The sequence below is a fragment of the Ailuropoda melanoleuca genome, chromosome 6, assembly GCF_002007445.2.
Source record: "Ailuropoda melanoleuca isolate Jingjing chromosome 6, ASM200744v2, whole genome shotgun sequence".
NCBI classification, from domain to species: domain Eukaryota; kingdom Metazoa; phylum Chordata; class Mammalia; order Carnivora; family Ursidae; genus Ailuropoda; species Ailuropoda melanoleuca.
Genome location: NC_048223.1, coordinates 120,319,082 through 120,342,918, shown reverse-complemented (window position 1 = coordinate 120,342,918; position 23,837 = coordinate 120,319,082). Strand labels below are relative to the sequence as shown.

General features: G+C 49.4%; 1 protein-coding gene across 4 annotated transcripts in view; it reads right to left on the bottom strand.

The window, feature by feature from the left end:
• Nucleotides 1-23,426, bottom strand: part of TACC2 (transforming acidic coiled-coil containing protein 2) — a 196,431-nt gene extending 173,005 nt beyond the window's left edge. For 3 of the 4 annotated variants that reach the window (XM_034663378.1, XM_019805138.2, XM_019805137.2), the window contains exons 1-2: nt 23,410-23,426; nt 9,818-9,930 (exon numbers count right to left, since the gene is read on the bottom strand). The gene's annotated coding sequence lies outside the window, so the exon portion shown is untranslated. The remainder of the gene's footprint in view (nt 1-9,817; nt 9,931-23,409) is intronic. The other variant, XM_019805141.2, reaches the window with a different exon arrangement.
• Nucleotides 23,427-23,837: the final 411 nt, after the last annotated feature.

Genomic DNA, 23,837 nt, shown 5'->3' with positions numbered 1-23,837 from the left:
GCTCCCCGTCTCAGTCTGGTGTCTCGCGGGTGCTGACCGCGAGTCCGCCTGCTCCCCTGTGCAGGTGGCCCACCAGCCGCCCCGCGCGCGCTCCCGGAGCTCCCATTCTCAGCCTGCTGTCTCAAGCGTGCGGGTCCGTGGTCTGTCCGCTCCCCCGTGCAGGTGGCTACCGCCTCCCGGCGCCCTGACACGGCGGCTCCCTCCCCCTTCTGTTTAGCTTCCGATATCTGTGCGCAGTTTCACGGCTCCCCACTTCGTACCTCGATACTCAGCGCTGGAGATGTTCATTTGTAGAGATCCAGATGTATCTTCCTGCGTCTCAGGCTGATTCTGTGGATGTTCCTGCTGGTCTGGTACCTACCCAGCTCAACTCAGGGGCCCGGCTGAAAAAGGGGTCCCCTACTCCTCTGCCATCTTATCCTCCCCCCCCCACAATAAATTTTAAAACATTCAAATTATTCAAAGTGTATCATCTGGCTGCAATGGAATTAAATTAAAAATTAGTAACAAAAGATAACTGGGGATGCCTGGGTGGCTTGTTCGGTTAAGCATACGACTTTTGTTTCGGCTCAGGTCATGATCTCATTGGTCATGGGATGGAGCCACATGTGGGGATCAGTGTGTGGTGGGAAGTCACGCTCAGTGGGAAGTCTGCTTGATATTCTCTCCCTCTGCCCCTCCCGACTCGTGTGCATGTACAAACGCTCTCTCTCTTTCTCATTAAAATAAATAAGTAAATCTTTAAAAAAAAAAAAAAAAAGAGGGGCGCCTGGGTGGCACAGCGGTTAAGCGCCTGCCTTCGGCTCAGGGCGTGATCCCAGCGTTATGGGTTCGAGCCCCACATCAGGCTCCTCCGCTATGAGCCTGCTTCTTCCTCTCCCACTCCCCCTGCTTGTGTTCCCTCTCTCGCTGGCTGTCTCTATCTCTGTCAAATAAATAAATAAAATCTTTAAAAAAAATAAAAAATAAAAAAAAATAAAAAAAAAAGAAACATATCTGGAAAATCCCCCAAGTATTTGGATATTAAATAATACACTTCTAATAGCCCATGAGTCAAAGAAGAAATTAAAAGGGAAATTAGAAAGTATTTGAACCAAATGAAAACACAAATATCGAAATGTCACATGTAGTTAAAGCAAGACTTAGACTTTCAAATGCACTAAAACACCTGTATTAAGGGGGAAAAAAGGTCTCAAATCAATGACCTCAGCTTCTACCTTAAGAAACTATAGAAACAGGGGCGCCTGGGTGGCTCAGTCAGTTTAGTGTCTGACTCCTGATTTCGGCTCAGGTCATGATCTCAGGGTCGTGAGATGGAGCTCCACGTGCAGCCTGCTGGATTTTCTCTCTGCCCCTGCCTACCCTCCTCTCTCTCNCCCCCCCCCTCCAAAAAAAAAAAAAAAAGAAAAAAAGAAAAAGAAACCATAGAAACATTTGCACAACATTGAACTGTACTCAGAATTGGTTAAGATAGTAAATTTTATGCTATGTATTTTTTTACCACAATAAAAAATCATTTAAAAAACCAACAAGCAGCTGTGTATAAAAGAAGCCAGACACCAAAGTACATATGCTGTTTAATCCCCCTTCATGTGAAGTTCAAGACCTGGCAAAACTAATTCATGGCAGTAGAAGTCAGAACAGTTGTGTTTCTTGAGCAAGGTATTGACTGGGAAGTGACAGGAGAGAATGTTCTGGGGCGACAGGAATAATCTAGCTATAAAGCAGGGCTTGATTACACAGGTGTCTAGGAGTGTAAACACTTGTCAAGCTCTCAGCTTCATATTCTTACAGAATGCATCTTATACCAATCAAAAAGAGGTAATTGAAAAAAACAAAACTATAGAGACAGTAAAAAGATCAGTCCTTACCAGCGGCCAGTAGGGGAGGGAGAGAGGAGGAATGAATAGGTGGAAACAGGAGATTTTTTAAGTCACTGAAACTATTCCGTAAGATGTTGCAATGGTGGGTACATGGCGTTATGCATTTGCCAAACCCACAGACTGTATGCACAACACAAGAGTAACACTTAATGTAAACTGCAGGTTTTAGTTAATAATAATGTATCAATACTGGTTCATTGACTATAACAAATGTACCAAACTAATGCAAAATGCTAATAATAGGGCAAACCGGGGTTGCCCTATTAAGCCTCTGACTCATGATCTCAGCTTAGGTCTTGATCTCAAGCTTGTGAGTTCAAGTCCTCCATTGGGTTCCATGCTGGGCAGGGAGGCTACTTAAAAAAAATAATAGGGCAAGCTGTATAGGGGGAAGCGGGATATATAAGAATTCTCTGTACCGCTCAATTTTTCTGTAAACCTAAAAGTGCTCTAAAACATAGTATATGAATTATTTAAATGTACCACATATATTTATATTAATATGTTGTTTAAATATTCAAATATATATAAACATGTATGTTAATAAATATGTTGCTTGAATATATTTAAATGTTTAAATATATAAAATAAATATGTATATACACACATAGCTATCACAATCAATTAAGAACTCAAAAAATGAGAAAAGCAGGAGGGAAACACTAAGATTTTAAGGGCAGCTGTCTATAGTTGGTGAGCGCATTGGTGATTTTTTTTCCCCCTCACTTTTCACTTCTCTGTATTTTCCAAATTGTTACAATAAGTGGGATATTATCTCAGGATGGAAAAATCCTCCTCCTCTCCTCTTTAAATGCTCTGTTGAAACCAGATGAGCAGAAAGCAGACACACACCTAATTCAGCGCATGACCTTCTTTTTCAGCCTGTGTCACAAGTTGGGGAGCTCACTACCCCCCTGTTCTGTGTTTACTTCCTGCCCGAGATAAATAATGAGTCAGAAGCAGGACTGGCCGGGCGGAGGCTGCCCCCGGCTCTGCCTGACACACCCTGCCTTGGCAGGGGCTCCTGAGTAGATCTGGGATTTTGCAAACGTCTGTTTGGAAGGCACAGATAGATTACCACCGCATAGGAGACGTGGGGCTCGTTCATTAAGAGCTGGCCCCAGCCGCTGCTCCTAAAACAGACCTTTTTGATTTTTCTTTTTTCTGGGTCTGAGAATGGACCTTGTTTATAGGGAAATTAAGTTTTAAGGTCAGACGGGGGTTGGCTTTCTAATTATGGAGCCCATACAACACAAATGTTTTCAGACACCCGTGAGAGCTCAGCAGAATGGCTCTGCGCCCAGGCTTCCGGGCAGCACCGAACCCAGCTGGATTCCAGTCCCCACCAGGCCACACTTTGCCTGTGTGGGGGCGCATTTCTTCACCTCCCCGATCCCCGGCTTCCTCGTGGCCTTCCAGGCATCTGCAGGCATCCACACTGAGCAGTGGGGTGAGGTGTGAGTTTCAGCCCTGGGTCCCGTGCCCCGCATGCAGGCGACTCCGTGACAGGCAAGGCTCAAGGAACATCCTCGCCCAGCATCTCAAGTCCACTATTCCATGTTTCAAACCATCTTTCTACCGTTCCCTACGCTGCTCTACCCAAATGCCGAGGCTTTCCATGTTAAGTAAGTTTGCTTATTTGAAAAAGCCAAGAGGTTGAGCTTAATGAAAATGCTCCATCCCCTTTCCCAGACTTAAAGAAGTTCTGGAATTCTCTACATAAGAGCCTGGTAAGGGGCACCTGGGTGGCTCAGTGGGTTGAGCACCTGCCTTTGGTTCAGGTCATGATCCCAGGGTCCTGGGATCAAGCCCCACATCAGGCTCCCTGCTCAGCCGGGAATCTGCTTCTCCTTTTCCCTCTCCCTCAGCCCCTCGCTCCTGTTCTCACTCTCTCTCAAATAAATAAATAAAATCTTAAAAAAAATAAAAGAGCCTGGTAAGTCTAGTCCTTCCTAAATTCTGTTTCCTCTATCTCTGTAATGATGACAGCTGTGCCCTCTGCCTGGAACTGTCTCTTTTCCCCACAAATCCCTATTTCTATTTGGTTTTGAAGACCCAATGTCAAGGCTAGTCCCTCTGGAGCACACTCTCCCTTCCCTCAGCAGAGCGAGGCCCTCTCTCCTGCCCCCGTGCTCCCATAGAGCCTGCATTCAGCACTGAGTTTTCTAGAATGATTTGTTGACGTGCACGGGACCGACATGACTGGTTTGTCTTTTTTATCTCTGGCCTCAAGCTCAGAGCTTGGCCTGAGGTGAGCAGCGGACCCACGTTTGCTAAATAGAATAAGGAATCTGCCCCACTTCCCTCAAAAGGATGACATATGTTCAGGTGTTTAAAGTGCTGAGCGTGGAGCAGGAAGTGAGCTGTCCCTGAAACACGAGAGGGCCCAGCTTTCTTCCCAAAGATGGAGGGCTGTCCTGTGTGCCCCCAGTGAATCCAGGGCTGTGACAGTTGGCACATTATCTTGCCAGCTTCACCTGGTGACAACAGGATTCCCTCCTGGACACTGGGTCTGTGACTGTGAGACTCAGCCAATATGCCTGATTCTGCCACTTTTCCACCTCTCACCAAATGGTCCTCACCACCCAATGGCTCAAGCCAGAGCTTCAGGAATCTTCCTTAACCGTTCTCTCCCTCCTCCCAAATCCGATCCATCTGCAAGTCCTGGCATCTCTCAGCTCCAAAATATCCAAAATATCAAAGCTGTGTTTGTTTCTCCACCTTCAGTGTAATCACCTCAGTGCTGTGTGCTCAGTGGGCCAGTACCAGCCCCAGAGGGGCGAAAGTCGACACTTGGGAGGGGGAGAAATATCTTAGATATTACAGTGTAATGACAAAGTACTATCTGGTCCAACATGTCATCCAAAGACCACAGTACATACACAATACACCTATGGTATGGAAATTTCCTGGGAACGGAAGGGCAATTAGAAATAAAATGTCTAGGAAGATTGCTGTAGCGGGAGGGAGGGCGATAATGAGTAGACAGTTGAGATCCTTGCCTCGCTCCAGGCACACTGGACCCTGCCACGACCTGCACGGTTTCCCCTCTGACCTTCTGGCCTCCAGTCTCGCCCCCTGACATTCTCTATACAGCAACCACAGAGATCCCATCAAAACACAAATCAGGGGTGCCTGGGTGGTGCAGTTGGTTGAGCGTCCGACTCTTGATTTCGGCTCAGGTCATGATCTCAGGGTTGTGGGATCGAGCCCCACATCAGGCTCTGTGCTCAGCATGGAGTCTGCTTGAGCTTCTCTCTCCCTCTCCCTCTGCCCCTCACGCTCATGCTCTCTCTCTTTCACACAAATAAATAAAATCTTAAAAAAGAAAAAACAGATTTTTCAGCCTCACCCCAAACCTACTATGTCAGACTCTTCAGGGGCGAGGTCGGGAAATGGGGCATTTCTAATGGGTACGAGCTAGAGCTGGCAATTGGTCAATATTTCAGAAATCCCTCCACCGTAAGAATCACCCAGGACGCTTATTAAAAACACAGATTCCTAACCTAGTGACTTTGATTCAGAAGGACTAGGGAGGCCCTAGGAATTTACAGATTTTACAAACACCCCAGTAACCCGTATGATCTGGGGACCCTGGGAACCAGCACCCCACATGATTTCATTTACTCTCCTTCACCCCAACCCTGACCGGTTTTGAAGTCAGGAAAACAAGAGCACTGGGGTGAGCAGACCCACCTGCGAATAACTTGTGAATAAGCCGAACCACCATGAGGCTATCGGAGGACTGGGGGCCACGAGGCTCCGTTACTACTCCATTACACTGTCGCCCCTCCCCAGGCCAGGGACCTGCTTAAATAAAGGCCAGGCCGGCAGGGTTCCCAGGAGACTCGTCTGGTCTTCCTTCCAGTGTGTCTAAAATTGATCACAGTTTCCCTATAGGGGACCTCTCACTTTAGAGGTCCTTGTTTCTGATGCTGGATCCTTCTGTGGGTTCTTGCTCAGGAAACTTAGCATCTTCTTTGACCCCCCTCCTCTGCCCACACCCAGGCCATCACCAGGTTCTGTGGGTTCTGCCTTGGGATGGTTTCCTCTACCACAGGGGCACTCCTTACCTCCCTTCTGGCCTCTCCCTCCCATGCACCAGTCCAAGCCTCTAAATTCATCTTCTGAACTCTTTCCCCACCTGCATATATCTTTATATAAATGTAAACAGACAAACCACAAAGCACTTCTCCAGCTTCCCGCTACCTGCAGGATAAAGTCTCAACCCCTCACCTGACCTCCAAAGTCTCCTCCCTCTGACCTCACCTCTTGGGCCTTGTTTTTAGTGAACACTGGCCAGCAGTCTGGGCTCGCTTCCTGCTCAGCCACAGAGAGGTCCCATTCAGGAATTCTACTCCCACCCGAATGGCCTCTCGAGCTGTCCCCTTTAGTTCAAGATCCCCCACCCCCATCCTCGGAGAACCCCAGCAGCACCCAGCCTGTGGCAGGACACAGCTGCGGGCATAAAGCAGTGGGTCTGGACCACCAGCAGCAGCAGCAGCGCCTGGGAACTGGTTAGGAATGCTCATTCTTGGGCCTTGCCCCACACTTACTGCCTCAGAATGTCCGGGAAAGAGACCCAGCGACCTGTGTTTTAACCAGCCTGGCGGGTGACCCTGATATCGGCTCACGTTTAAGAACCAGTGGATCATGGTTAAGACTCCGAGCTTAAGGAGTCTTCCAGGCCTTCGTCAGTGACAGAGGCGCCAGAAATTCACTGAGGACTCGTGTAGGTTGCTCCCTGAGGAAAGTCAGTCATCTTTGAACTATCACCCGCGGCCTTCAACGGAAGAAAGGGCAGGTAGGGCGTTAAAGCGCAGGAAATGGCCACAATGTGACAACTTTTCCCTACGAAACGGTCATTTCCTCTGGTGCAACTGAACAGCTCTACCATCTGGGGAAAGGTTGTCAGATGAGATTCATTGTGTTTTGAGGGTTTAAAAAAGAAAGGGCTGCCATCCCTGGCTGTTGGTACCCAAGGCAGGAGAAGAAGGCTCATGAGATGGTGGGCGGGGGACCTGGAACTGGACGTGGGTAGCCAGGGCAGCCGTGCTTGGGAATGGACATTGCTGAGCAGTAAAAGGGACAACCCGGCTTTGTCCTAGGAGTGCGGGGTCATCCTCCCTCAGGAGCCAGGGACCTGGGCAGGGATGGGCATCAGGAAGGTGCCTCCCAGCCTCTGCCAGGGTTTGACAATGCAGGGCTAAGTTCCAACAGCGACACCATGTGGCAGTGGGAAAGCAAGGCAGCTGAATTGATGGGACTCATTTGGGTAGAAAACTGAACCCCCTTGGGGATCTAGGAACCCCATCCTTGAGTGATTCAGAGGGAAGAAGACCCTCAAGGCAGAAACAATGGACTTTCTACCACTTAAGCATAGATGACATAGGGCTCCAAGCCTCAGTGTCCCCATCTGTACAATGGAGAGAACGCTGTGCAGAGGGTCATTTGTAGGCCTTTCTCCCCACATCCTGCCCTTGTCTCCAGGTCCAGCAGGAGCCCCTGCAAGCCTTTCTGTGATTTCTCTCTGGAGTTTTTCCAAGGAGAAAACGCAGAACGAGGTCAATGGCTTCTTCAATCTTTTGCAAAAATCTATAACACATCCTGTGAAGAGAAGGCTAACTGTCTGATGTGGCAAAGGGAGAGGCAAATGCATTTTGTGGATCACTAGAGGCCATGTCTTAGAAAATGACAAATGTCTGAGAGTCCCTCCCTGCTTCCTGACCGCGTCCTCAGGCTCACTGGGGACAGGCACAGAGCACTGAAGGGAATGGCCACGGGGCTCCCAGCCTCATCAAAGATTCCCCGGTGCCAGGAGTGTCCTGAAAGCAGTGGGGTCTTAGGGCCTGAGGGACAGTGTAGTCTGGACCAGCGGGCACTGCAGTGGTGAGGGGACACACGATGGCATCAATACACCAGGTGGAGAGAGGGGACTTCCAAGGACGGCCAACATGGGCCTTCCCACCGGCCTGGCAGAGCAAGGACTTGGAATTGGAAATGAATTGATTGAAAGAAAATAAAAGTGCATTCTGTGTGCCTAGAGCCTTCGGCATGGTGTCTGGTCCCCACGTGCAAACTGAACCTTACATTTATCATGATCGCTATGGTGGCTGCCGAGGGCAGTGTGGGTCACGGGAACAGCCCCCGGAGCCAGCACTTGCCCTCTCGTTCTCCCCGCGGCCTGACTCCAGAAGCCCGCTCACCTCTTGACAGTTTGTGAGTCAGTTAGTCCAGAGCCCTGCACCGACATTCACGCCTTTAGAGAGCAGAATTCAAGTTTCTAACTGTGAACAGGCAGCTGCTCCTTTAGGCGTGCTCTTAGAAGGCACCTCCTTCCTGCTCAATTCGCTTGGCAATGAGAAGCAATTCTTCCTCAAGGGAAAAATAATAACTGACTAAAGCTGAGGAACAAGAAGCAAAAGCCCTTCGAGCTGCTGTTATTCTTCAGTCTAGCTGTGACCCAGGCCCCAGATACTTCCCAAGCCTCCTGAGAGATCCCAGAACCTCCATGGGGGAGGGGAGTGCTGTACCTCGGGTCTTGGCCAGCAGGGATTTCCTTTGCAGAATTCCAGAAAAGAGGAATCTATCCATTAGTTCCGTGATCACCCAGAGTCAATATAGACGGGTCATCTGGTCTCATCAGAGCCAAATATTAAAACCTCTGTCCATTTATCCTGACAAAAAGTTCAAGAAAGAGGAACAGCCACGGTGGGGGGCGGGGGGTCTAAGAGGCAAGGGAGGCCTCCTTTTTGCAGAAAACAGGGATCAAAGGTGTCGTTCAAGGCATATTCTATGATTCCCTCAGCAAAAAAAGGACACTCTGCCGCACCACTTCCCTAAGGAAATCCAATGTTCAGGCTAAGAGGTTCGAAGTACCTCTTTTGGAAACCCCGGACGGAACACCCAGAAAATAATACCAGCCAGGCGTGGAAATTCCTGCCACCAGGGGTCGCTCTTACTTACCCGTGACCCTCCAGAGTTTAAAGCTCAAACACAGAAATGTTGCTTAAACTCTTAGGTAAAGCGATACTACAAAGCATTCATGACCTAAAAATTCATTATCTATTGTCTATGATGGGGGGGGGTCTACCTTTCAATTTTTCATTTTCGTTCCTTGGAGCTCCTGTTGATTTATTCCCTTAAGACCTGTAGTTGTAGCTTCCCGGAACCCCAGGAGGGTTCTTCCAACCGGATCATGCACCGAACCCTCGGACAAGTACGAACTGCCTCCAGTGTTCTTGTCCCGAGTCTGTTCTGGGGACTGAACGTTCACATCTGCTGGCCCTCTGTTTGGGAACGCCCCCAAAACTATGGGTGCCAAACACTGCATGGGAGGAATCTATTGGACTTCTTCCCAAAAGCCACAGCAGGGAAATCAGGACATCCTGGGGGTCACCATGAGGAACCACTGACCGATGGGCCACACACGCACTGGCCTCATGCCACTGCACCAGTGTGGCCTTCTTAATTTCCAGAATTCATCCACCAGCCTCCCTGGGACTCAGGGTACCTGTCACTGTAGTAATAGTTTTTGAATCCTGTGTCATCATCCAGTGCCCTCATTGGCTACCAGGCTGGAATACAGACCCCAACTCGCCACACATGAGACACCCCTGATATGTCCTTTGGTAGCCTTGATCTTTTTATTTAAGTTCTGATAATGTAGATAAACCACCCAGAGTATTGCTGGAATGGGAGGAAGGCCGTAATTGCTAGTTTCATCAGGCAGAACGACATTAATTCTCTGATCATGCAGGTCGAGGCAATCACAAAGCAGTCTATGAGCCACTGCTTTGACCGTATCACCACTGAGGGCCATGTCATGGACTTTACAGTAAATTTTCCAAAGCAAATGGAGCAAAGCAAATGCTAAGCAGGCAGTGAGCCGGCCACGCGTCGGGCCGGGCCAGTCCTCCGACCCTGGCTCTTACCTGTGCAAGTCTCCATGCCCAGTACTTCCAGACTTCTCCTCCAGGTTCCTTCTTATATTCTGGCTGTTCCCAGGTGGTTGTACAGACCCTGGACTCTGAGCTGACGAAGTTCTCTGAGCCAGAAGAAAGAGAAATTGGAGAAGAAATCAAATAGGAGTGTCTGAAGACACGGAAGCACTTCTCAAGGGGCCACTGGCCGCATCGTCAAGTGTCAGGCTGTTCATTTGCTTTACCGTCCGACTGAGCGGAGCCTGTGGGCCTGCATGAGCCGCTCTCGGAGGAACACGGTGAGCCGAGCAAGCATGGCCCCTGCTCGGCTCTGAGGGAGGAGACACGCAGTGACACACAAGAAGCCAGCTGAGTAGGACGATGGCTTTAGTCAAAAACCAAGACTGGGGACACCTACCATACGCTGGGCGGGGGGGGGGGGGGGGCAGGTCATCTGCTCCTCGGGAAAGGGAGGATATCTGCTCTAAGATCTTCAAGTGTCTGACTTGCTTGTGGGGCCACCTAGATGAAAGACATTTTCCTCCTCACTCCCCCATGGGCCTGCGCACCAGAATTCAGCCAGAAACCCGGGCGGCGGTGGGGGGGGCAGGGGAATCGCTGCACAAAGAAAATGATGAGCTCTTGGAAACTTGGGGCCACCTGTCCGAGGCCCTAACCACTCTGAGAGGTAGTCACTTTTCCTTCAATCCCACAGTAAGTTCATCTGCTGGGTAAGCAGTATTTAAAACCAGGATCCAAAAATATAAAGGACAGTCAAAACTTCAAATTGCGGGACAGAAAGAGATGAGAGGTTTAAAAACTCAATTGAAATAATGCTCATCTAATGGGACGCCTGGGTGGCTCAGTTGGTTAAGCATCTGCCTTTGGCTCAGGTGATGATCCCAGAGTCCTGGGATCACGGCCCACATCGGGCTCCCTGCTCAGCTTCTCCCTCTGCCTGCTGCTCCCCTGCTTGTGCTCTCTCGTGCGCGTGCTCTCTCTGTGTCAAATAAATAAAATCTTAAATAAACAAGTAAAGCTCATTTAAGTGTAGTATACATGTCAGAAAGGGCAAAAGGGCTTTTATAACCCCAAGGAGTGTTTCCCAAAGCAGTGGTTGCCTTTCAGCCCATCTTCCCAGCAGTGCTCCTTCACAGGGCCCCACAGCCCTGCCCACTGGGGTATACACAAGACTCCCCAAAGACCGAGAGGGGCAGGAATCTGGTGTGGGTTCTGTAGAGTAAGAATGCAAGCATTACCAACAGCCTATTTGCAGCCTGCAAAAGAGACACTAGTGCCAGCACGCAGAGAGAAGCCCAGGTGAGGGACAGAGGGCACAGGGGGAGGGGTCCCGGTGGTGTGGAAGCCTTGGTTCCACCTGGTCCTGGGGTCCATCCTCTTCTGCCCTCTCCAACCTATTACGTGAGATCTTGAGTCCCTGTTTGCCTTTGCTGGTACAAGTTGGATTTCCGTCACTTGCAACCCAAAAAAGTACATTCCATAACTGATGAGAGCAGCTTTAAGGAGACAAAGTGTTCTATGTCAGCTAAGTTTAGGAAGCGCTGGTTATCTAGCCCTTTTTTAGAAAGTCACAGTGCACATTAGTCTATAAAAAGGTCTGAGAAGTTTCGTGGTCAAATGACATTGAACTCTAACTCCTTTTCCCAACGTTTCTCGACCACAGGATCCTTTTGTTCACCTGCCACCTGTTACCACCTCCTCGAGCTAGTGTTCCATGGAACACACCTTTGAGGACGGTTAGCACAAGGCCTCATTTCTTTTCACCTTGCTTAAACCTGGCCAATGATCCAGATCCACAGGGTGGGGCAGCCCCCAGCCTGGGGGGTGCCTTCGAGAAACCTGGAGGGTGACGCTGCTCCGGGCAGTTGTGTGGCCTCTAAGCAGACAGCACCATCATGTGAATTAGAAACAGCTTCCCCTTCCTCCAGCGGTTACAGGTCAGACCTAGGCACACGGCTTGTTGGGGTCTTGGGAGAAACCGAGCTCCGTGAGCCCCAGTCCTGTCCTTGAGGGAGGTGGTGGAGGTGGGGCACCAGGAGACAGGCAAGAAGAGCTCCTCCAGACTTTCCAGGGCTCCTGTGGCTGCCTGCTCCTCGTTGCTAGAAATCTCCCACCCCTCAGGGGATGCTGCTCCCCCACCCGACTCGAGACAGACCCAGCCGGCCCTGCCCCACAAAGCCAGCAACCAGAAATACAAAAGGCCTCTCCTGAGCCCAGGAATTTACCAATTGTGACTACAGACCTGATGCAGCCAAATCATGTGATAAATACCTCATTTCACCCAGACCTTCCAGAAAGTATTTACTGATTTGTTGATTCATTCAATTATCTAAAATACATTCATCTAGGGGCACCTGGGTGGCTCAGCTGTTTAAGCGTCTGCCTTCAGCTCAGGTCATGATCCCAGGGTCCTGGGATGGAGCCTCTGCTCAGCAGGGAGCCTGCTTCTCCCTCTCCCTCTGCCTTTCTCCCCTCCCCTTGCTCATGTTCTCTACGTTCATCTAAATCATACCAGGCATCAGAACCAATGCTGGAAGTGGGGGCTGCAAAAATTAATGAGATTCCATTCCTTCCCTAGAGTTGCTCACAGTCTGGGGAGACAGCCCCCCATGCCATGACCACAGAGGTGTAAACACAGGGCCCCCCAAGAGGAGACCCAGTCCTCCCAGGAAGGGAGGGTGCCACCTCCCAGCTCTGTCAACTTCTAGGCTGAGGTTGCTGGAAATCAATTTTGGAGCTTCCATGGGACATGGGGGCGCAAATCATCTGCACCATGTGAACCTGGGGGTCTTCTAGAGACCTCAAATCTTCTGTTGGATGGGTGGTGTCCATGACCTTCACACAGCCTGAAGAGCAAGTTAGCTTTCGCTATGTTTCCCCCAACTAGGACAGGTGTCTGAGCGGCTGGGGGCTCTGTTCAACCAATTGTGTCCAAAGGTAAAATATCAAAGATGCCTCAACTCTCAGGGCCACACACCCTAGTGCTAACATGATACTACAGTTAGAAAATCTCCATTCACTTTTGCTAAGACAGAATATGGGGGGAAATGACAATAAGAATAGCTCCTGTTTATTAAGCACTTAGTCAGCACCAGGCACTGGGCTACTGGTCTCCATGAACCATGTGACTGAATCTGCACAACAACCTTAAAAGGAAAGTGCTATTCATGTCCTTGTCTGAGAGCTGAGGCTTGCAGAGGATAAGTCTTTGGCCAAGATCACACAGTAGTGGAGTCTAGAGGGACTCATTTCTGTTTGACCCCAGAGCTGGGAAAAAGCATTTTTGTTCCATCCTTTAATGGGGAAGTGTTGAAGGAGGCAGAGAGAGCTGGAGCTGATCCCTCAACTAAAAGAAGGACTGCTGACCCCTTCCTCTGCTGGCATGATTTCCATGTGGCTGAACCGTTCCCTGGAATGAGAGCTCCACCCTGTCCTACAGACCTTGGTCCCCTGGTCTGTGAACCAGGATGACAACCATCCCTGTTGGATAGTATCAAGACAGTTCAAACTTTAAATCACTGTAAATTCAACCTCTGAAGTGTTCCTGACTCTTCTAGAATGTTCTTTATCTATGTAACACTACTACCTTTGGACTCATGAGTTAAAAATTTTTACCACGGTAGCTCAAGAATAACTATACAGAGTGAGTGACATTTTCACACCAGGGTCCTGAATTTTAAAAATAGTAACCCAATTCCTACTTGTCTGAATGTCATGCAGGCCTCGGCTCTAAACTCCTTCTGCAGCCAGGCTTCCCTTGCAATCACATTATCAGCAGCGACTGATTCTGCAAATAATTTAGCAGATAAATCTCCTGCTCTTTATTCCATGATCAAGGTTACTTTAAAGTAATTTTGGAAAGACACTGACATGTCTAACAGCCCAGACAGATGCAAACGACAGATGGTATAAGGAGGCAGATCTCTGCTCTAACTAAAGGGGATAAGGGACCACGTGGTAACTTTCCTCAGGCAAAGGAAGTATAACAGGGGCTCAGATTTGTCTTTAAAGCAGAAAAAAGGATCTGCCTTTCCGCCTTTTCAGCCCCACCCCCTCCTCCTAATAGAAAGCTCATCTGTAAGAAGAATACCATCTCTCTCCAACGAAACAGATCTGGATGGGATTGCCATAAGAGCACCAGTACTGGGGCGTCGGGGTGGCTCAGTCCGACTCTCGATTTCGGCTCACGCCATGATCTCAGGGATGTGAGATCGAATCCTGCGTCAGGCTCCACGCCCAGCAGGGAGCCTCCTTCTTTCTCTCCCCCCCCCCGCCCCACCCCCTGCTCAGGCTCTCTAAAAATAAATAAATAAATAATTTTTTAAATTAAAAAAAAATAGGGACACATGAGTAGCTCAGTCAGTTAATCGTTTGCTGTCAGCTCAGGTCATGATCCTGGGGTCCCGGGATTGAGCCCCATGTTGGGCTCCCTGCTCAGCAGGAAGCCTGCTTCTCCCCCTCCGTCTGCCTCCCGCTCCCCCTGCTTGTGCTCTCTCCCTCTCTCTGTCAAATAAATAAATACATCTTTTTAAAATAATTTTTTTTAAATAAAATAAAAGCACCAGTACCATCAATGGAAAAGGCACACTGCACTTTTCAAAGTGCTTTGACATCTATCAGATCCTGATAAAATCCTTATGAGCTAAACAGGGAGGTAATATAATGTTTCCCATTTTTCAGATGAGAAACAGAGCTTTCAATGGCTTGGCCAAGTCTTCTTCCTTGAAGTCCGATGCTTTTTCCACAATCAGAGTACCATCCAACACCAACACAGCACTTTTCTGCTATAATAGTAACAGCGAACTTAGTACTATAAATACTTTCCATGTGCCAAGTTCTGTTCTTCTAAGAGCTTTACCTATTTAAACTCATTCAGTCCTTACAACAACCCTATCTTACAAATAAGAACACCCCGAACGGAGAGGTTAAGCCCCATGCACCAGGTCACACGGCTTGAAAATGACGGAGCCGGGTCTTAGACCCAGCCTGTGCTCTTGAACCCTACCTTATGTGGCCTCACCAGACGTGGAAACAGTTGCTTATGATCCCTGCCATCCTCCTGCCACGCTCCAAGTAACTAACACAACGGGACATTTATGAATAATGTGGTACAGGAGCCTAGATTCACTGCCCAAAATAGCACCTGGCACGGAGAGGCACGTCACAAATATTTGTTGAATGTTTTAAAAAATCGAGTATTTCCATTTACGGGGGCCTGGCTGGTTCAGTCAGTGAAGTGTCTGCCTTGGGCTCAGGTCATGAGCTCAGGGTCCTGGGATCGAGCCCTGCATGGAGCTCCCTGCTTCTCCCTCTGCCTCTGCCCCTACACCCACCCCCTACTCATGCTCTTTCTCTTTCACACTCTCTCCCTCAAACAAATAAATAAAATCCTTTTTAAAAAAATAAAAATAAAATATATAAAAAATAGAGTATTTCCATTTAGTCTAGTAGTCGTTTCTGCAAACGGGGGGAAGCACACGCAGGCCCGAGCTCTCACACTTGCCCTCAGTGTCTCTGAGCACCCCCCCTCCAGTTTCTCCATCCCAGCAACAGTGCTAAGTCCTGTTGCTCACAGGACTCTGGGGCTCTGCTGTGTCAACGGGATCACTGCAGAACAGCATGCGTGTCTAAAATTTCCCTCACACTTCCAAACAGCAGGCTGGACAAAAAAAATTGGCAAGCCTCCACATGACAAACTGCCTTGTCAAGTTGCTTCTTCAAATCTTTCCTCTACTGCCACTGCTTGAATAAACAAACAGCCTTTCTTTGGCTCTAGAAGACTCCAGAGCCCAGGGTCTATTTTAAAGCAATCTTCAAACAGGCGTTTTCCAGCTCTAAAAAACACACTTTATCAAGAGCTAAAGTGTCTGACCATTTAAAAAAAAAAAAAAAAATTCCCCTGACCTTACCTCTTCAATGTGCTCCCCTCGGCTTACTGGTCATGCCCATAAAGAGGCTTAATTAACACGGTTAGATCATGACCAGAGTGTCTTGCCAAGTCACCCACTCCTTGAGCGAGCTTCTTGGGAGCAGTGTGACTGCAGGTGAATGCTGGGAAGTAGACCAGAGGTCATCCCCATGGCACTAGGAATCGGATTTCAGAAACAACCCACCGCCAGGCTTCCAAATATGGAGGGACACATGTTCTGCGCTGGGGCCGGCTTGGGCCGCCCATCTGCCCCGTCAGGGGAAGGCAAATGCTTAGACCAGTTCTGCTCCATCAGCCCAAACGTCTCTTCCCGTCCAGGAAGAAAAAGAAGGATTGAAAATCACCCACATTGGCAGCAGAGGACGCCCGGCCTTGAGCCTCCCCTAGCAGGCACTTTGTCAGGTCAAGAAGGGGGAGACCCCAAGGCTGGAATTTTCAGCTCCCCCAGAAGGAATGTTTTCCATCAGGGATATGGCAGAGAAATGAACACACTTCGGAGTCAGAGCTGGGTGTGAAGCCCCACTCTTCCCTCAAAATACGGGGAAAACAGGGGTGGTGTTTGCAGCGGGATTGTGATACTTCTGCCTCCTGTCCAGAGGGTTGAATCTAGGTTCTAGAAGTTTTTAAAAGATACGGTATAAGATGTTAGTTTTAGATGAAGTTGAGGGAAGAGTGAGCGGGAGTTCTGTACTATCTTTGCAATGTTTCTGTAAACCTGAAAAATTCCCAAATAAAAAGTTTCATCAGAAAACAAACAAACAAACAATGTGGTCTCTATCCTCCCAGCAAATGAATGAAAGATCCACATTCAGTGAACGATATCTATCTTCCCTCCCCCAACAGCATCTGGGTCAAAATGGTAAGAGTTACCCTAAGAGAACCCAGGAGCCTCCATGATGCCCGAGTTGACACGTTCCAACATCTTTTGTCTGTGGAGAAAGGAAAACCTTTGAGACTTCAAAAACAGTGCCCAGTATTAATGTCTTGTGTGGGTTTACTATTTTAGAAGCAATATAATTTAAAGAAGCCTGGACCATTCAGGAAACCCAAATTGTAGCACCTCGTGGAGCCTGTTTATAGACAGTGCTCTAGAAGAGGGCGAGCGCAATCCCTGGCCCGTCTGCCTCATGGCTGACGGGAGCACCTCGTCAATATGGCAAAGATCTATACACTCGGAGGGGAGTCTCTTTATTCAAAGAGTTGGGTTTGTCAGGATAGCTTATTATGTCCTATAACATTTATTCGACTCAACTTGAAATGCAGGCATAAACCTTATGTTTTCCCCTTTTGAATTCCTACATCTGCTCATTTTCATACCAGAGCAGCCTGAGGCTGGACTCGAGAATAAGGGCGCAGGTGCAGTGGTTAAAAGCCACGCTTTCCTGCTTATTTAGTTGTAAGCCTTCGGGGTCTATGTCCCCGTTACCATATCTGGAAAATGGGGATCATAATTACAGGGTTTTCAAGGTTAAATAACATAACACATGAGAAGCACTTAACGCAAGACTAGACCATAGAAGACACACACAGATGCTAGTTATTATTATTATTACAAAGAAGAAACGGCTTAACTAAAACTCATTCACTAAGAGCCCCCGGGGCTATGCTTAGAGCTAAAGCAGTTAATCCGTTCTTCAGAAGACGCGTTGGGCCCAAACCTGGAGCCGTGCGTTTGCAAACTTGAATAACTGTTCCTGTGAGAGTTAGCAACAAGCCTCCAGGCGAGGCGGTCCCTAGGAGAGACCGTGGTCGCAGAGATTCACAGTAGAGGGGGCTTTCCATTGTCACGAACAGGGATTCACACTGGTTCATTGTCTCTTCCTTCCATTTTCTTCTCATTAAATGCAATTAAATCATCCCAGATGCCCACCCACTGCCAGCAGAATATTAGAGGACGTTTCTTCCAGGACCAGTTTAATGCTGTCAGAATGTTGGGTTCCTTGGGTCCCTGAGGAAAGAGAGACACTGCCCCCCCAGGTTAAACTTGTAGTTTGAAACAAGCATTTGTAGTCTGAAACAGTACACGCCCATATTAAGGGGCTGTTTATCTATTAATGAAAACAATAATCATCACCCAGTGCCTTGGCCGCAGCTAACCTCAGCCTGCAGAGACATGCTCAGTCGCGTTTCTGGGCGGTCCAGACCCCAGGGTCAGCTCACGTAGCACAGGATCTCCTGTCCTCCTGGTCCTCCGTTTCTGGGATGCCAGGGAATTCCACCACCCGGGGCCACAGGGCTGAGGTCGCCTTCAGGAACAAACCTCCAGCCCCGGCTGCCTCTTGGACTTGGAGCCAGGAAATAGGGGGACCTGCCCCAATGCGGCCTGGGCTGTGGGCAGCGCGCACAGGGACCGGCTCTCCACCCTCTGGATCCCGTTTCTTTCCTGCTCATCCTTCAGCTCTGAGCCCAGACAGCGGCTCCCTGAGGAGAGCTGCCCCTGACACCCAGGGGCAGGTCAGGTGGCTCTGCACCTGTCATCTTGCTTCAGAGCATTGATCTCAGTTTCTATAGTTGAAAATCATTTTTTTCCCCTGGAACTCAAACTACAGAAACATCCAGAGGATGAAATTGCTTTAAAAGAGTTTGTTTATTTGTTTGTTTTTTAATGATCATAGATTTTTTTTTAAAGTCAGGCCATTACAATAACAGGATGGGATGTGTTTTCTCCCTCCTCACACTGTCAGAGCCACTAACAGGTATCATGACAACCCCAAGGGGAATCTAGGAGGAGGGAATGCCAGTGGGTGGAAGGCTGCCCTTCCCTTCTGGAATCCACGTGCTCGGAGCTCAGAGGCTTTCTGTGGGGTTCCCCCAAATTGAGCACTCAGTAAAGAACAGAAAAACTGTCATTGTCACGCTCACTGTCGCAGCCTGGGACTACGGGCTGGAGTGGCTCTTATTTCACCATAAATCCTTCCACGCGGGTCATGACGCAGGAAACCCCAGGAAGTGCCACTGGATGAAGGGCACTCTTGTCACGGTGCCACCTCTACCTCTGTCCCAAAGAAGGACACACACACCAGGACCCTGACCCTCCCAGTGACAGCACAGTCTCCCCTAGGCTCAGCGTGAGACGTTCTGCTGCCCCCTGGCTGGCCTGTGCCTGCCACCCCCACACTAGTCACGCTCCAAGGCTGCGGTTCTGAATGTGGCTTTCTCTTCATTTCCAACCAACCTGTCTTCAGGAAGGAGAGCTGCCAGGAAGGAGCGGCCTGGGGTCTGGGTGTGAGTCACAGCTGTGCATGTTAGTAACGGGGCTGCCCTGTGCTCCCCGAGAGCAACCCGCCTGCCCCAAGGCCTCTGGGAGTCAGTTTCTGGAGGGATGGAGCAGGAGTGACCACGAGGACCGAGGACCCAGGACCCAGCGTGCAACAGCAGGCATCCCCCGGGGGCTGGGCTGGAGCTGAGAGCCCTGAATCAGGAGGAAGAAGCTTCAGTAAATGGGTGGACTCAGTCCTGCCTGCGTGTGTGAATTTTCCCCACCAATGCCTTCTGTTCTCTTGAGAGCACAGGAAACAAAAAACAAAAAACTCCAGGCCATATTTCTAAATTTCAGAGTTAAAATAGGGTTTGTGTGGATCAAAGAAGAAATAACTGGACTCCTCAGCAGGATCCAGATACCAGACCATTGTGATGTTATTAAACTTGACTTCTTGAGTTAAGGTTAAAAGGTCAATAACCAATTTACCGATCGGTTGTTGCCAAAAAATTTCAAAAGCAAAATTCATTAAGATAATTCGCCGGCCCACTGCCAAGAGACGATGAAGAGGTCCTGTCGGGCCTCACATCCTTGCTTCTCTCGGGGACTGCATGGAGGTCCACTCTCCTCAGGCACCTGCCATCCCCCAACTCCCATGCAGCTCAGTATGCCCCCTACCTCATCTGACGCCCCCCCCCAGCTCTCTGCCACACATGCACCCCAATCAGCTTCGGAAGAGGGCTGCCTCGCCTCCCCTCCCCCATCCTCACAATTCCCAGGGGTATCTGCTGCCATCTTCTCTCCACCATCCACAACGGTCGGGTGGGGGTGATCGCTCCTTTAAGCCCAGGTCTGCTCCAATCCCATTCCCTCTCAGCAGTCAAGGTCACCGGTCCTGCATCGACCTCTGCCTCTCTCCCTCATTCCCACCGGCAGGCAGGCATCTAGGATCTTCAATCCTTAAACCCTCAGGCAATTCCCCCCGCTAGCTATTGTCCCAATATTCTGCTCCCTTTCCTAGAAAAACTTACAGCTTATCTATACCTCTCTCTCTACTTCCTTATCGCCGATCCCCCCTTCAGCCCTCTCCCATCCAAACTGCATCCCTGTCATTCCACTGGACTGTGCTTATCAAGGGTCCGAGGGCCAGAGGAGGTTTCTCTCACAATGACCGCCTTCCTGCGGCCATGTCAGGGGCAGGTGTCTGCCTCTTGATTTCTCAGAACACCTGATGTTCCGTCTTCTCCTGACACTCTCCTCCATGGATCTCCCAGGCCCCCCATTTCCTAGGTCTTCTGCTATATCTCCTTCACACAGACTCCCCCCTCCCCCTGAGCTCACATCTAAATATTAAAGGACATCTCAGGGATTAGTCCTGAGTCCCTTTTCCCATCCCCACTCACTCCCCAGGTGGTCTCCTCCAGCTTGAAACACCTATGCTCATGACTCCAACGTGTGTCTCAAGCCCCCCTCTTGTGCATCCAAATGCCTATGTCACTGGAGTGCCCTAAAGGCATTCAGATCTTGTGGCCAAACCAGAGCTTTTGATTCTCTCCCTTCCCCCTAAACCGGCCCCTCCTCCAATCCTCCTGATCTTGGGAAATGCTGTTTCCATCTGCTTAGCAGTTCAGGCCAAACACCTAGGGCTCGTCCTTGATTCTGCTCTTTTCCCCACCCCCAAATTCTATCACCATCGAGCCCACCCTCTCTGCCTTCAAAATACACCCCCCAATCCAGGGACCCCCTTCCCTGCCACCTCATTCCAAGCCATCGCCATCGACGTCTCTGATTCCTACATGGCCTCCTAACCAGTGCCCCGCCTCCATTTCTGCCCTCTGCCCCTTACAGGCCGTTCTCTTCACAGCAACCGCAAAGCTCTTTTTAAAATCTCGAACCGGGGCACCTGGGTGGCCCAGTCAGTTGAGCATCCGACTCTTGGTTTCAGCTCAGGTCGTAATCTTGGGTTTGTGAGATCGAGCCCCTTATCAGCCTCCAGAGCCTGCCTGGGATTCTCTCTCGCCCTCCCATTCTCTCTGGCACCCCCTTCCTTCCAGGTGTGCACATGCTCCTTTCCAAAAATAAAATAATAATAATAAAATAAAATAAAAACGAAAAAAATAAATTCTCAAATCACCTCATGTCACTCCTCTGCTGAAAACCCACTCATGGCTTTGCAACCCACTTAGAAAGCTGATAATGGCCTACAAGATTCACCCCCACCCACCTCCCTGATCTCACGTCTCAGCATAATCTCTCACCCACTCTCCTCCAGCCACACTGGCCTTCTTTGCTGATCTCAAAATACAACAAGCTCATCCCTCCCAGACGTGTCACACACGCTATTCCCTTTTCCAGAATGTTCCTTTTCCAGAACTTTATAAATACGGCTGCCTCCTTCTGGGCACATGAGATCTCATAGAAGACTCCACTGACCACTGATCAAAAATAGCCTCTAACCACAAGGAGGGACCACTTCACACCCACTAGGATGCTACTATAATAGCAAAAAACAACAAAAAAATAACAAGAGTTGCAAAGGATGTGGAGAATTTAGAACACTTGGGCATTGTTGACGGGAAAGTAAAATGGTGCAGCCGTTGTGGAAAAGTCTGGGGGTTTTCAGAAAATTTCACATAGAATTCACATATGATCCAGCAAATTCAACGTTTGGATATCTACCTCAAAGAACGGAAAGCATGGAGTCACTCATACTTGCACAGCCATGCTCAGAGCAGCGTTAGTCACACTGGCCGGAAGGTGGCAGCAGCCCACGCGTCCATCAGTGATTCATGGATGAAGAAAATGTGGGATGTCTATAATGGAATACTATTCAGCCCTAAAGAGGAAGGAAATTCTCACACAGGCTGCAACGTGGATGAACCTTGAAGGCATTGTGCTAAGTGAAACAGATCAGTCACAAAAGGGGCCCCACTTAGGTGAGGTACCAAGTGGAGTCAGACTTACAGAGACGGAAAGCAGCATGGTGGCCGCCGAGGGCTGGGAGTGGTGAGGGGAACGTGGAGATATCAGCTAAATGTACAGAATCTCAGTTTGACAACTTTCTGAAGGGGAGAGCTGCACAGCAATGTGAACGTGCTTCACACCACTGAACCGCACACTGAGAAATGGTCGCGAGTTTATATGATGTATATTTTACCACGATAAAAAAATTTCTGCGGAATCCTTTGTTTCAGGAACTCAGTACCAATACTGACATCTGGCAAACTCAGTGTACTCAGTAAGGAGATTGGGTGGTAGTGATGTGGGAAACAAAGGCAGAAGGAAAGTTATTAAATTTCCTTACTACCTACAGCCCACTGACAAGTCCTGCAAACAGGCAGAGTGACATTCCTCCAGGGACTCAACTGCCTGGATGTTGCCACTTTGCTGAGGGCAAAAGGCAGTCCTCGCCTGACCCACTCCCCCAGGATCCCGTAAGTCTACTTTAACATATAAAAATTCTTTTGGAAATTTCCTTTACCTCTAAACCCCCCAAGATACGTGTTGGCAATCATCCCCCAAGCATGTGACCCACCGATACACACCTGAAAGGTCTCATGACTAAGGTTTTATTAGNTTTTTTTTTTTTTTTTTTTTTAAGATATTTATTTATTTAAGAGAGAGAGCACGCTTCAGCGAGCAGTGGAGGGGGTTAGGGAGAGAGAGAAGCTCACGCAGACTCCGCAGGGCTCGATCTCACAACCCTGAGATCATGATCTGAGCCAAAATGAAGAGTCGGATGCTTCCCCGACTGAGCCACCCAGGCTTTTTGCTTAAAGCCAGGAACACAGCACCCTGGGCCGCACACCCCTCCCTAGTGTGATGGGATTTCAGAGCAGGTGGTGTTTTCTGCCTCACCTTGACCACACCCACAGGCACACACCAACCTTGCCTGACATTCTCTCCAGGAAATATCTCCTTGAAATGGATGCAAAGCTCCTCATTTTCCCTTCTCCCCAGTGGATGGCAATCACTTGAGCCGGAGCTAAACCTCTGGGACTCGGCCAACTGCCTGAAGACACTGACAGCTGATTCAGAACGCCATCTTTTTTTACGACACATCAGTTTTGCCCACCAGCGGCGAGGACGGGGCCACCGTTCCACACAAAGCCTCACTCCAGGACAAGGGCAAGCAGAGGCAAGGAGAGTGGAAGGTTAGTGTGGGCTCCCGGCGTCCACATCACGTCGAGAACATGAGCTTTGTTGAGCATCTCACAGCTTAGCAGCCGTGCCAGCTCTTGGGCAGATGCACCCAAATGTTATCATAAGAAATCTAACCATAGATTGCAGATTCTGCTGTTTTACAACTCGTTTGAGATAGATGAAAGGAGGCAATGGGAGAAGGCGGAGAAAACCTAAAAATCTAAAGGAACATGCCAGGTGCAAAGTGTGCAAACACCTAGATGTTAGGAAGGGGGCTGAGAAGCAGACCACACACAGCACATCTCCTGGTACCTGCACAGGCTCGGGGTTTGGAGGCCACAGGATGACATTACGCAAGCCGGAGTTCTCTTGCTGAAAGCAAAGGAGTCTCACCGTTAGGATGGGCCACAGTGAACAGTACCCCCGCAGTACCAGAGGGACAGTCTTAGCTGGTTTCTATTCCTGCTGGGCGTACTCCCACCCTGCCCATGGCTACCAGGGGACATCAGTCAACAGAGGGAAAGGCACCTGCAGCCTGAGGGTGCAGGAAGAAGGCAAGGGCTGGCCCTGGGCAGGCCTACCCTCATCCTGTGCCCTGGGGATGTGCCTGGTCCTTGATGCCTGGTCTTTCATCTGTGAACAGGAGGATCCTTCAGACCCCTGCCTTTCCTTCTAAGAGCTCACTTGTAAGCAGAATGCTGGGACCTCCAAGTGCATCTTCACAGAGGAAGAGCCCCTGG